Here is a 13,945-nt window from a genome sequence, read left to right on the forward strand (position 1 = left end):
AGAGTATAAATATTATACTAAAAAACATTAATCACACAGTGTGAATCTCTCAGAGAGTTATCACTGAGATGTTGAAGGAGGTTTAGAGCTTCATTTTATTCAGATGTAACCCAATGAAATGAGATAAGGCTATGAAATATTATTTTGTTATTGATTTAATGTTAATTAAAATGAAATATAAGAGAATAATTTAAGTATATCTATGAGGTTGATCAATGACCAATGGGAAATAACTCATGAAGAATTAAGGAGGATGAAAAAAAAGAAAATATATCGTTAGCTGAAAAGTGAATACTGATTCTTGAATCTCAGCTGATGAAAATTGATGATGTACATTTAAATAAGGACCTAATGATAAATGGATTAACAACAAAAGCACACAGATAAGGATAGTAATTCAATAACTGCACTGTCTTACTATTGTGTTCGCTCTCCACTGTCAAATTTATATTGATTTCAGACTATAACTTCTCCTTTAGATATGGTATTAATTTATTTATGTATTTCAGCACAAAACACTATTTTTTCCATGTATTATTATTGTATAGAAAGAGGTCATACTATGTATTATTATTGTATAGAAAGAGGCCATAATATTACTTATCTCTTATATGGCATTAGCATTTAGGGGTTAGCAACAACTTGAGGTCATAATAAATGTATATGTCTTCCATCTCCTACAATGTCATGCCTGAAGTGCAATGCTGAAATTTTAGCTTTAGAAATTTTTATTTTGTTTTGATGTTTACTCAATGCAAAATTGTTCACAAACTTCACATGACATAACTTCTCCTTTAGATATGGTATTAATTTATTTATGTATTTCAGCACAAAACACTATTTTTCCATATATTATTATTGTGTAGAAAGAGGTCATACTATGTATTATTATTGTATAGAAAGAGGCCATACTATTACTTATCTCTTATATGGCATTAGCATTTAGGGGTTAGCAACAACTTGAGGTCATAATAAATGTATATGTCTTCCATATCCTACAATGTCATGCCTGAAGTGCAATGCTGAAATTTTAGCTTTAGAAATTTTTATTTTGTTTTGATGTTTACTCAATGCAAAATTGTTCACAAACTTCACATGACATAACTTCTCCTTTAGATATGGTATTAATTTATTTATGTATTTCAGCACAAAACACTATTTTTCCATGTATTATTATTGTGTAGAAAGAGGTCATACTATGTATTATTATTGTATAGAAAGAGGCCATACTATTACTTATCTCTTATATGGCATTAGCATTTAGGGGTTAGCAACAACTTGAGGTCATAATAAATGTATATGTCTTCCATATCCTACAATGTCATGCCTGAAGTGCAATGCTGAAATTTTAGCTTCAGAAATTTTTATTTTGTTTTGATGTTTACTCAATGCAAAATTGATCACAAACTTCACATATGACATAACAACAGAACAGTTTTAACACAGTTCAGAAAAGCTTTCATACATGTTTTCTCATAATAGCTGAACAATCCCCAAATGCTTGGTGTATCACCAGTCTAAGAGTTTACAAGAAGTGGTTGCACTGTAGTGAGAAACACAAGTCACACATTTGGTGCAAATTTCATGTTATATATAAAAGGGAATTCTTTATAGAAGCTAGTTCTAGTCAAATTAATAGATGCTGTTATGTCCACTTTTAATAATAGAGTGAAATTTTTATTAAATAATAATTTTTGTGAATCGTAAATTCTTAGAAATATAATGGAAACAGAAGATGTTTGTATGGTTATGAAAATAAATTCACTTATTTTAAAAATAACCACATTCACAAGATTTAATTGTACTTAGTGTTTCCATTAAGTTAATTTTGAAAAATTTAACTATAAGTTTGAAATATCAGAGTAATTCTTTCTTTACTGATGAAATATATATAGCGAATTTTGATTATTCTAAGGTGATATTTGTAGGATAACTAAATTTGGTAGCACATGATTATCACACAGGAACACATAAATTTTTATTAAAAGAGAGACAAACTTTGGAAAACACCGAACTGTCACTGCAGCAATGCATTATAAGTATGTGAAGTACATGGCTCTCATACTCTGTAGCCTAAAATCGGAAAATAATTTACTGAAAATAAAGTGATGTCTCAAATTTCTTTTTTTCTCAATAAGTTACCATACATTTTCATGCATTATAATGTCCTCCTGATACAATGCCAGGCAGAGAATATATATGAGATTGTGTCATTACATGTATAAAATACATTTACGAAAAGTAGCCATCCTATATTTTGAAACAAATTGTTTCTGAAAGAAGTTTCTGAAGTCAGATTGTTTTTTGCTGTATCCACAAAGTCTACAATAGAAAATGAAGAAATGATAAAGACACAAATTAATAGGCAGAGTTAGGAATTAACTAACCATGACTAACATTGAAAAAGTGAAAATTATGCTTTTAATTAAAATTGTTGTATGAAATTTTCAGGAAAAATCCAAAATTATCTCACATTGTAAGCGGATGTGGTTCAAAAGTCACATGTATGTATTCAATAATAGTATTTCACAAAATTACTGAAATCCTAGTTGTTGAAATCATTTAATAGTGAAAACTGAAAATTTCCCATTTTCTTAATCTCCTCATCTATTCAAGAACACATTTCAGCAGAAGGGAAATAAATAGCTATTGTGAATTGGGCTTTTAATCTATCAGAATGTGCCAGTATTTTCATTAAAAAACATACATCAAGTTACACATTTAATTACACTAGCTATCACACATAGGAAATTATACTGAAAAATGTTTATGTGATCAATAATATGGAATTTATACCATAAAGCACATTTGTGTAACTACACACACTTTCTTGAGGAATCAACACACTTAGAAAATATCAGTTTTATAGAAATGTGATGCATCTCCTTGACCATATAAAGTGATGCAGGTAAAAATAATAGTTCACATGATGAGTTATTACTCGTATTCAGAACCCTTTTTATCCTTTGGCCATAATTTCCATTTTGTCAAAGTTTTGTCCCTTTAAGATTTAAACTCACATTGTCATTGTTTCATTGTTTATTGAGCCTTTGGTTCAGCATTATAGAAACACATCTGAAAAAATTAGCAGTTTTGTTAGGAAAGAGGACTGATGTATCAGTATACAAAATATTATCTTTAATATGTTTGGCTATAAGTGTGGTTCCTTAATACATTGTTACATAATTATAATGAAATAGATATGCTACATCATAACAAATAAGGTAATTATTTCACTGTTATTTAGTGAAATTTGACACTAATACACACATATTAAAAATAAAGGAATTTTTCTCACAAGAGCACATTTTTAAATATAAACAGAGACCAATTACTGAACACCATGAACTCAAGAGTAAAGCATAGTTGAGACACTGGACCAAGGAAAGGCCGATGCTTCTAATTTTTCGATGGTAAGAAAGAAAGAATACTGGTAATGCTGGAGAAATTTGGCTAGAACACAACACACTAACAGAAGAAGAAAGAAGATTAGCAATAGTAATAAGACAATAGGGTCATAAATTAAATGGTAGCGTTTAAAAAAAAGTGAGTACTACCCAACAGCAACCACCCACCAATATGACACACTTTAATATATATGGTATATAGATATACATACAATATATAAAAGAAAACATTTTTAGAAAAAGATCCAAAACTTTTTTGAACCATGTACTTCAGACTATTTCCTCATACACTAATAAACTTTAGGATTGAAATGAACTATATATTTATAATATAATAGTATATACATTTATGTACAATACATAAAAGGGAAAATGTTGTTACTATAAATTATTGATCAATTTACTTCAAATTTAACATGATACTCTAATGAATAGTTGGGTGGTCAGGTTATGTGTTTTAACACATATTTCAAAATCTAGAAAAGTTTTTGATTGACTTACTTTTTACACAATACTCTAATACTTATTCAGGTGGATGTAGGTCATATTTTTTTGTAAACAACGATGAACAGATTATCTGTTAAAACTGATTGTGAGAAAGAATATGTTGTGCTATGCTGAGCTTTGAAATTTTTTAGTTCCATTTTCTTCCCTGCAGTCAGTTTTAATTACAATGGTAGGAGATTTAAAGACTCGACAAATTGTTTCCCCCACAAATATTCATTCTCCTTTTATATAATTTTAAAACAAAGCTGAATAGAAAACTACGTGCTGTTTTGTTTCCTTCCTCCCAGTTGGTTTTAATAGAAAACAGGAAAGTAATATTTATGTCTTATCTGCTTCTGACTAGAGTATTACTACAGAATCTGAGTCATCCTTCATCCCAAAGTTTGTGGTCTGATCCATTTGGAGATTAAAACTATGCAAAGTACTGGCTTGAGGCTACTGCCCTCATGATATAGTAGTAAGGGAGGTCTGTTAAATCTTGAATACGATTTAGCCACTCATTTTAGGAGACTTCACATCCCAGTCAACGATTTCTGGCAACAGCAAGAAACAAAGCACAAAGGTCACAGGGATGGGAGAATATGAGAGGGACAGATGTAGTAGAGAAAATGGATAGAGAGGAATCAAGAGGAGATGGATAGAGATGAAAAGTTGGAGGAAGTAGGGAAAATAGGGGAGAAGGTGATATAGAGAGAAAGGTGGGGGAAGGAGATAAGAATGTCTATCCAATTCCCTTTCACATTTATCAATTGCAAAGGATTTCCAGGTTCATTAGTGGTTATGGTTGTGAGGTAACAGGCTAGTTGTGGCGCCCTGGAAATATTATATGTTTGGAGTTGGGGTGGCCACACAGGCCTCTTGGCCAGCCGGGGCCCGGTAGCAAGCACATGGTGCCAAATATTAGCCAAATGGGAGGGCTAGCCCCAGCGCATGGTCCTGCCATGTGATTGGGAATTCCGCTGTGACAAGGATGGTGTTTTGTGTTGATGAAGGAGGTGTGTATGCCTAAAGTGCCACAGATGGCGGACTTTGTGAAACCATCAAGGCAGACATTTCACAGTTTGTATAGAAATTAATAGTAGCCATAAGTACTCCACAGCTTCATGCTTATTTAATTGCTGGACCATCAACACCAATAAGTGTTTTGCAGAAATATACCGCATTCTCAAAAGTACTTCTACTGTCGTACTCATCATTTAAAGTCGTTAAGGTAGTACCTGCAGATTTTATTTAATTGCAATATTTCATTTTAAAAATTTCTCTGTTACATTCATAATTCGCAATTGCCCAGTGATAGAAACCTTCGACCATTCGATTCATGCGTGTATTCTTATCGTATACTGTAGACTCAGCAGTATTTGGCCTGTAATGTGGCAACTATGTATCCAAGCCACTTGACAATGAAACCAGACAAAACTTTTAATATTGCAACTCTGAGTCAGAGGGTATGTAGCTGACGGCCACACAGCAGCATTTTCACATCGCTCCCTTTTGAAAGACTACATGTTGTCAAGAATTTTAAACTTCTCATTTACTGACTAATGAAACAAATTAAGTTTTGTAGAAATAAGAAAACATGGATATAATCCCTTTTACATCAATTAATATTAAGTGGCAAATGTCCTTGACTATCTTTACTTCATGTTTTCTAACAAAATAAAGGAATTCTAATGAAGAAAAATGTTTTAACAATGGGTATGTTATTTAGTTTTCTTTAGTTAGAAACAGAGTGATGTAATAGTAAGATGTGGGAATGCAAATGGTTTCAGACACCCAAATTTTAACAATGCGATAATAATTTACCACATTCTGTATAAAATTGAGGTAGAGACAGATTCATTTAATAAACATTTAAAAATGTTGAAATGGACCAACACAAATAATCATGATAAGAATACCAAATAATTTTAAATGGGTCTTAACTGTCAATAATCACAATTTTTGTCAAGATATTATCTATCATTTTATAATTTTGTTTGACCAAACTAATTTTAAATTATTGGCAGAAAAGAGGACAATGTATACAAAATAATTATAAAATATCTAAATATGCTAAAGAACGCATTACATTTTTCTTTAAATGATATTTGTTTCAGAGAACAAAAGTATAAATCATAGATTTTATTTTACAATACATTTTAAATGGAAGTTCATTCTGTACCTGACTCTCAGCCAATTTTTAAATTCATTCATAGCCTCAGTACTCAATTCTGGCTACTCAACACTTTCGTGATTATATTTACTTTTAATGGACATCTGTCCCTTATGGTGTCCCAAAATTGTAAAATAAAATCTATGATGAACACTAGACTGTCAGAATGAACAAGTGGAAAAACTGATGATTTAACGAATGACAGTACTGTCATGTTAGTTACATAATATTGTGTAGCCAAAACAGGTTTTGGATTTAGTGTAAACCCATTCTCATGTATTTGGGTAAAGATTTTCAAATACTTCAGAGGGACTTCAGACATTATCAATTTTGATTTTTTTCAGATATAACTAAAGCTAAATCTCCAACATTAAATTACAACAATATGATAACTCGATCATGTCTCTTTCTCCTTCAGTTACTTTGTTTTCTCACAGTTTCCTCAACACTTTCCTCTCTTTCCTCTGGTAATGTAGTTGTATATTGCTTGTTGACTGCTTAAACAGGAGAAGTTTTATACATTTAAAAAATATGTCAGCCATTACAAAGATAGAATAAACTGTATCTATTGCTTTTAGTAATGGATCACAGAAATCGATTGCCAAAATAATCTGCAATAACCAATTGCAAGTCTGACTTTTAAATTTTAGCCATTGGGTACAATCATCAATAACAAATTTCTCTCTTACTCTTCTATCAATGTTATAAAACACATTTTCTCTTGTACCTTTTATATAAATTTTGTTGCACCACAAGGTCCTAAATTTTCATGTACATACTTAATTAAAAGGTCAATGCATTACTAAGACCAGCACAACTTCCAAAGCTCCAAGTGTGGTCTTGGTCTTTTAGAAATATCCCTATATATACCTTGTGATATTTCTATCTATGTATCCCCTTTTTCTCTAAACAGATTTGAACTCTCTTCCAGTTTTCATCACAGCTTTTATTTGCCCTGAGATCTTTATAGATTTTCAAAATTTCTCCAACATTTAATTGCTTTAAATACAAAATTTTCAGTTCCCTTTCTCACTCTGCACTACTAATTTCAAAATTATCGTCCATATGTAATCTGAACGACCAGCAGCAATGATATAATCCTTTTCCTGAACATATGTAATGTCATAGTCAAAGTATTGCAGAAATGAGGCTCATCTAGTAATTGTATTGTTGTATAATTTACAACCTAGCAACTAACTTAATGATTCATGATCAGAATAAACAATTACTTTATGAGCCAAAATATAATTTTTATACTTGTTAAATACCCACTGGATAGCTATACGTTCACTTTCAGTTACTATGTATGACTTACGTTTTTGCAGCACCCAACAAACAGATGCTGCAGATTCTAGCCTATTCAGTTTCTTGTTTATTTCCTTTCCATAAAATAAATCTACACCTTATCCAGTGTCACCGTCATCGGTCATAATACATAAAGGAACACACATATTTGGTCTGTACAAGATTTGACGCTTACACAGTTGCTTTTTAATTTCATCCAATACATTTTGTAATTCTTAATTTCAAGCCAAAACTGTATTTTCCTTCAGTAAGTTACATGAACAAGTGGTATTGAAGGACTGGTTACTAATGAATTTTCTATAGAATTCTGTTAGTCTGAAAAACGATTTTAGTTGCTTCTTATTCTTTTGAGCTGGAAATTTGGCAATAGCTCAAATTTAATCTTCATCAGATAAAATCTGTTTTTCATAGATAATATATTTGAAAACTTTTACTTCAATTACAACGAATTTACATTTTTAGAATTTCAGTATTATTCCTCCACCCCCTTGGGTTGAACATACTTCTCCTCATAATTTAAAATGTTCTTCACATGTTTTCCCACTTATTAAGATATCACTCACATAGACAATTCCCATTGAAGTAATTTATTTCCCAAAAACAGAATGTAGCGTACTAATCAATTTAGAAACTGATAAATTTAATCCTTACATTACAACAAAATATTGGTAATGTAACCCCCAAATAAAAATACAGTGTATTTTTCTAGAACCTAAACCAAGAGGAATTTTATGAAAATGTGAAGCCAAAAGCAAACTGCTCATAAATTTCCGAAATTCGAATTTAAATAAAAACTTACCAATATTTTCTGAGTGATCGTTTTCTCTTTGTGAAAATTTTCTTAAATATCTTGATTGAAGCACCACCATAAGACTTCCATCTGATTTTGAAACAATTACTAAGGACTGTTACTTCCACCACTACTTCTCTCTATAATTTTTCATGATTCCGTTTTCTGAATATCTACCACTACTTCTCTCTACAATTCCTCATGAATCCATCTTATCAACATATAATGGAGGGCTGAGATCCCCACTGGCCAGGGACTCTCCAGGCACCTCTTTGCTCATTTTTTGGGGCTCCCTTTTAAGCAAAACTCATTACCGAAGAAATTTCTACTACAGCAGAAGAAGTTCCAAGGCTAATGTGACTGAAAATGGGATTGTTGGCGTACAGAGGTCCATGGTAGTCAGCGAAATGGGCTCTGTGAACTCACCTCCCCCCTTTTCTTTGAGCCACTTCTAAATGATTCCTGTGGTCAATGAAGTACCAGCTGCATATCGGATTGACGATGATGATGGAGCCAGGACAGTGACTACTTCTCCAATCATTGCTCGATCTTCACATTCTGTCATGTCTGTAGATCGACTACATCCTTCTTGACACTGTGTTCAGCCATGCTTCAACCATTCCTACAAACATTGTTCAACAATTCTCTGATTACTTCAACTATCTTTTCTGAGCCCAAGTGCAAGTCCTCTTTCAAATGCTGACATCTGCTTATATTGTTCAAATGCTTCTTTATGCCCTGGTATCAACATGTCCCCTGTTTAGTATCCTGGCCAGCTGATAGTGAAATTGCACTGCTGCAGTTTACAGTTCTGTACTTTCCTCTGATACCTGTATGAATATCAGTTTCTGACCAATTAGAGTAACTCCTCCATAGTGTGTCTTTTGTATTGTCTTAGGGTATATTAGTCTCTTTCTTACCAAATGAAAAAGTTTTAATATCCAATCTATTCCCATAAGAAAATTTTCTGTCATTTCTGGAACCACTAGGCACCCATCTTCAGAAGTAATATTCTCAATTTCAGAAGTTAACAATACCTGAATTTTTACCATCTTAATATGTCTTACTGTAGCTCTCTTTGTTTTTCACCCCTGTTATCTGCTATTGAACCAAACCTTTTCCATTTATAATTTTGTCACCACGTTTTCCCATTATTTCTGAAAGGAGTTAATGAAGGGCAAAGAGAGTTTTAATTCAGTTGATAACATAATACCCATCACCTATTGTTAAGTTAACTGATTTATTAGCCATTGGGGCTGATTTATGAATCCCTGGGGATAATCTATCTTGGAAAACCCCCCATCCCTTCCCTCTCTCAGAAAAGGGTTGCCAGTCTTGGTATACATTTGATACCAATTTAATTGACTAATGAACTAAATTGATCATTTAATCCAGCCCTCCAGGAAACATCTACCCCTATTGGCGGGAATTTTCAGTACTGGTGGCAAATTGAAATTTACACGGTAAATTCAAATTTTGGCGGTAAATTCAAATGCTAATTACAGTGCATTGCAGAGAGCATAATAATAATAATTAATAATTAACAATAAGACAGTCTGTAGAGGACGTAATAATAATGAAATATTCTTTATTTAAAAAATTCAATTTGCATATTGCTGATGGGTAGGGATGTAGGGTACGCTATTGATGTCATCATTTTAAGACTGCTGGAATAGTCTAAATGTCATGTCACATCCAAGACAACCATCCCAGAATACTGGTACAGTGTAACTCCTTGGCTCCTATTGGCAGGTAATCGAAAATCAGTGGGGAAATTCAAATTTTCCCAATGATTGTGAAGCATCAGAGTTGGGGAGGGGTAGTTGCCCTTCTCCTTTAATGAAGCACTAGAGAGTAGCTCTACCCATTCTTGGGCTTCTGGAAAAAGGGTCGTTATTTTCGTTATTAGTGTAGCACTAGAGAAATTCTCCAGCTAGTGTAACCAAAGTCTTATGTGGGAAGGATGGGTAATAGTAATGGGGCAGCAAGCTATCACTGAAATGCAGGGGAGTAGCCTCCCACTGATCTACAAGTGAATAGCTGCTGGGAGGGACATAAGGATGGGTGATAATATTGCAGTAGCAACCCACTGTCCCAGTGTGGCTTAAATCCTTACCCCTACATACAGGACTCCTGTGTGCTCGGTAGATCAGATGGGTAGAGCGTCTGCCATGTAAGCGGGAGATCCCGGGTTCGAGTTCCTGTCGAGGCACACATTTTCAGCTGTCCCCATCGAGGTATATCAACAACACCTGGCAGCAGCTGAGAGTTTCAGTTAATTATCATTTATTTCTAGAGAAGCTGCACGGGCATCAGTGGTATCTGTTCTTTCGAGAACAGTTACTATCTTCATATATAGATATCATTAACTCTATGTGCAACATGGTCCGCTAGAGAGTGCAACCACATCTTCTGAGTGTGTGAGTTGGAGATGCGTCCTGCTAAACCAAACCCTTCGTGAATTATAGCAAGCTAGGAAGAAGATGCAGCGCTGGTGGTATTAACCTCTCCAAGTCGAAAGGAGTATACTGGGGCAGATTTGTATGTGGCACCCGAATATGATTCTATAAACGATGTATGTCTTTGATAAGCTTTATATCACAGACCCAGAGATATTGCAGTGTTGGAGTAAGAGAGCACTTCCGCACAGTTGTAGGTAGCTGTCTGTGAGGGAAAGACGATGGATTAGGCGGTCTTTGTGGTGTAATGTGTGAAGCCACCAAGTGTTAGATTAATGTAGATATGTCAGTATTGTTCAACATGGAAGCAGAAGTCTTCATGCAACCAAGGTAAAGATGTTAAATAATTATGACTTCTGTTTCTGCCAGTGCGTGTTTCACCTTTTCAAGAACAGGCGGCTAGTACATAGATAGACATCAGTCACTGCCCTTTCTTTAGAAAAATAGGCAGAGGGGTTAGAACAAACAAGATATGCTAAGCTACTGCAAGCTAAATTCAACATACAATTGACAAGTGAATAGATAGGAAAAGAAATCACACAGGCATAGACCTGCAGGATATCTGGTTACTTCTAGTCTAGGATTCAGCAAACAGTTTAGAATTGACAGAGTAAAGGTACGCAAGTGTACAGTGGTAGACTCTCCAGTAAGAAGAGCATATTAAAAATTCGCTTTACCAAGTACATACGTACACATACGTTCCTATGAGCTCTCCTGATAATGGGCAAGGTCTTAAAGCAGCTTTAAGTAAAAATTCTATATCGCTAAACCGACTACCAGGGCTTCAACGGACAAATAAGACCACAGTAGCTGAACGCCGCTCGTCTCTGTACACTCTTGCACCGAGCTAACGCTTAATACTAGCTAAATTTGCACCGGTTTCTACAACACGGGAATCATATAGTTAAGCACTATACAGCTTTAATGTTGCATGAGAGGACCACAACATGGCCACATTCAGGCACTTAGACCACGATTTATAATCATTCCGCCATATGCATAAGACGCTTGTGCTCTTTTAAAACAACACAAGCTAGATCAAACAATCTTTCAGTACTACAAGCAAGGATAGTTGTTCATCTCAGTTCCACAGTAAATTCCTTATACTGCACACAGAGCAATTGTAACCCTTCTGATGCAGAGTGTGCATGGGCACATGAACCTCCAAGGTAAAATTTCCCCACATCCTCTAACGTAAAGAGCCTGAGCATAAACGAACCAAAATCAGATTTGAAGTCCACAACGTAAGACTGTTGATGCAGCTCTCCAATTCGCTTTCCAAGTGGACACCGACACACTGGCCTGCTGATCCACAAGTTAACCCCACTTGCCGTCAACAGATACCAGAACCCTTTGATATAATGTCACAACGAGGGCAAGGCTATCAACCACATGACCGAATCGGCGGCAAACGCGCACTGTAGGTCTCAGGCTAAACGTCCTCTATGTATTCTTACTGTGCTGTCACTTGTTGACGCTTGGCACTTTAGGAACCTAATGCACAAGTACATGCACATGGGTATAGGCAGAAGGCTAAAAAACTTGCAACTGTGATGCACTGCCAGTAAGTGGCGATGTGGCTGTGTTGACTGTCACGGTGTTTCACATTTGTTAACGTCTACACCTCGTTAGAAGTATGTCCTATGAATGCACTATCTACAACCATGACCATTTATTCTCTTTCTCATTGGCTTCCTGTGAAACCTTTCCTTTTTTACATTCATGTGCAATAAATGCAGGGTCTTCATTGAAGTCTTGTTTCTTGTTTCGTTGAGTTACTAGACCTTTAACGCCTTCAGAAGCGAAAAATGATAGTTTTGTGTTGTTAGTTTTGTGTTGTCTTTGTTCTTAAAATAACAATATTCTTCTCTGTGGTTTGTCCTTTTGCAGTTAGGACCGGGATTGAAACTTTTCTATTTTGTTTCCCAGATTTGATTTTAATTTTGAAAGTAGCAACCTTCTTCTCTGTGCTTATTTTTCTTGCATGCAGAACAGTTTTCTTTCTTCTTATACTTCTTTCTTTATCTTACAAAATGTATGTCTCCAGCACATTTGTTACAAATTTGATCTTTTATTTTACTTTTGTTAAACCTAACGTCAATGGCAATACTCTCCTTTTGATTATTACTTTCCAATCGTTCCTCTTCTCTTATGAACTTTGTTATTAGATTTTCCATATTCACTACTGGGCGATGAGTCCCATGCTGAAGAAAAGTGTCTGAATTCATCTGGCAAAATGCACAGTATCTGACATCTTTTCTGGATGAAAATAACTCCATTCAAATGCAATGCACGTATCTATGTCTCTATTTTTAGACGATAAAATTTTTAAAACAACTGCTGAGTTCTACAAGGAGCACCTTTTTTTAAAAACTGCTTTGAGTTCATCATACATAGCTTTTGAAGTTTCACATTACGGTAAATGTAGCTTTATATTAAATATTCTCTTCACATAATGTTTCGCCTTGCTGTTCTATTGCTGCCATTTCTTTTCTTTTTCTACAGGTCGCAATTTTACGGTGTTTCAGTTCCATCCACAATGTCCCACAAATCTTGGATATTAAATACATATTTTAATTTCAACACCCCACAGGCTGAATGTACTGCTGTCTTTATGCACTTGTGCATCATGTAGTTCTCTGTTTTCTTGAAACAGCTTTTAAGTGGATATTTTTGTTTTATTTTATTTTACAGCTCTGGGTCCATAATCTGTTGTATTTGTTTTATTTTCTGTGTCCACTTTGTTGGTAGTATAATAAGAGACACAAAACAGATTAGAAACTGTGTAGGTGGCTACATTGCTATAGCAGTCGACCACACATTTTCTTTTATAGAATCTCTTAGGTAAGTCGCTGTTCTCTTACTATGATTGCTTTAAGTCACACTTAGTAATTGTTGCCTTTTACCTTTTCTTCGACACTTTAAACAGTATAGACACGTTTGTGAAATTTTGTAAAAGAACAGATGCAATGATGAAGACACATTTCGATTGTATATCAACAAAAGAGGATGGCATCAGTTCCAAACAGAACTTTCTTCAGTCCAATGAGAATATTTTTCAGTCTAAACAGGACAGTCTTAAGAGCAAACTGGAGGACCTTCAGTCCCAACTAAATGTCATTCCTGATGCCATACAGAAATTAACAGGCAAGGTGAGTTTGATATAAATAGAATCAGAACAAACTAGCCTAAAAGGTAATATTCAGCAGCTAACAGACAGAGTAAGTAACTTATCCATTGAACAAGTGATTAGATCAGCAGAACAATCTGATGTACAAAGCCACAAATTATTTCAAGAATTTACGAGATGTATATCAGAAACAAG

Source organism: Schistocerca nitens, chromosome 5, assembly GCF_023898315.1.
Source record: "Schistocerca nitens isolate TAMUIC-IGC-003100 chromosome 5, iqSchNite1.1, whole genome shotgun sequence".
Classification (NCBI taxonomy): domain Eukaryota; kingdom Metazoa; phylum Arthropoda; class Insecta; order Orthoptera; family Acrididae; genus Schistocerca; species Schistocerca nitens.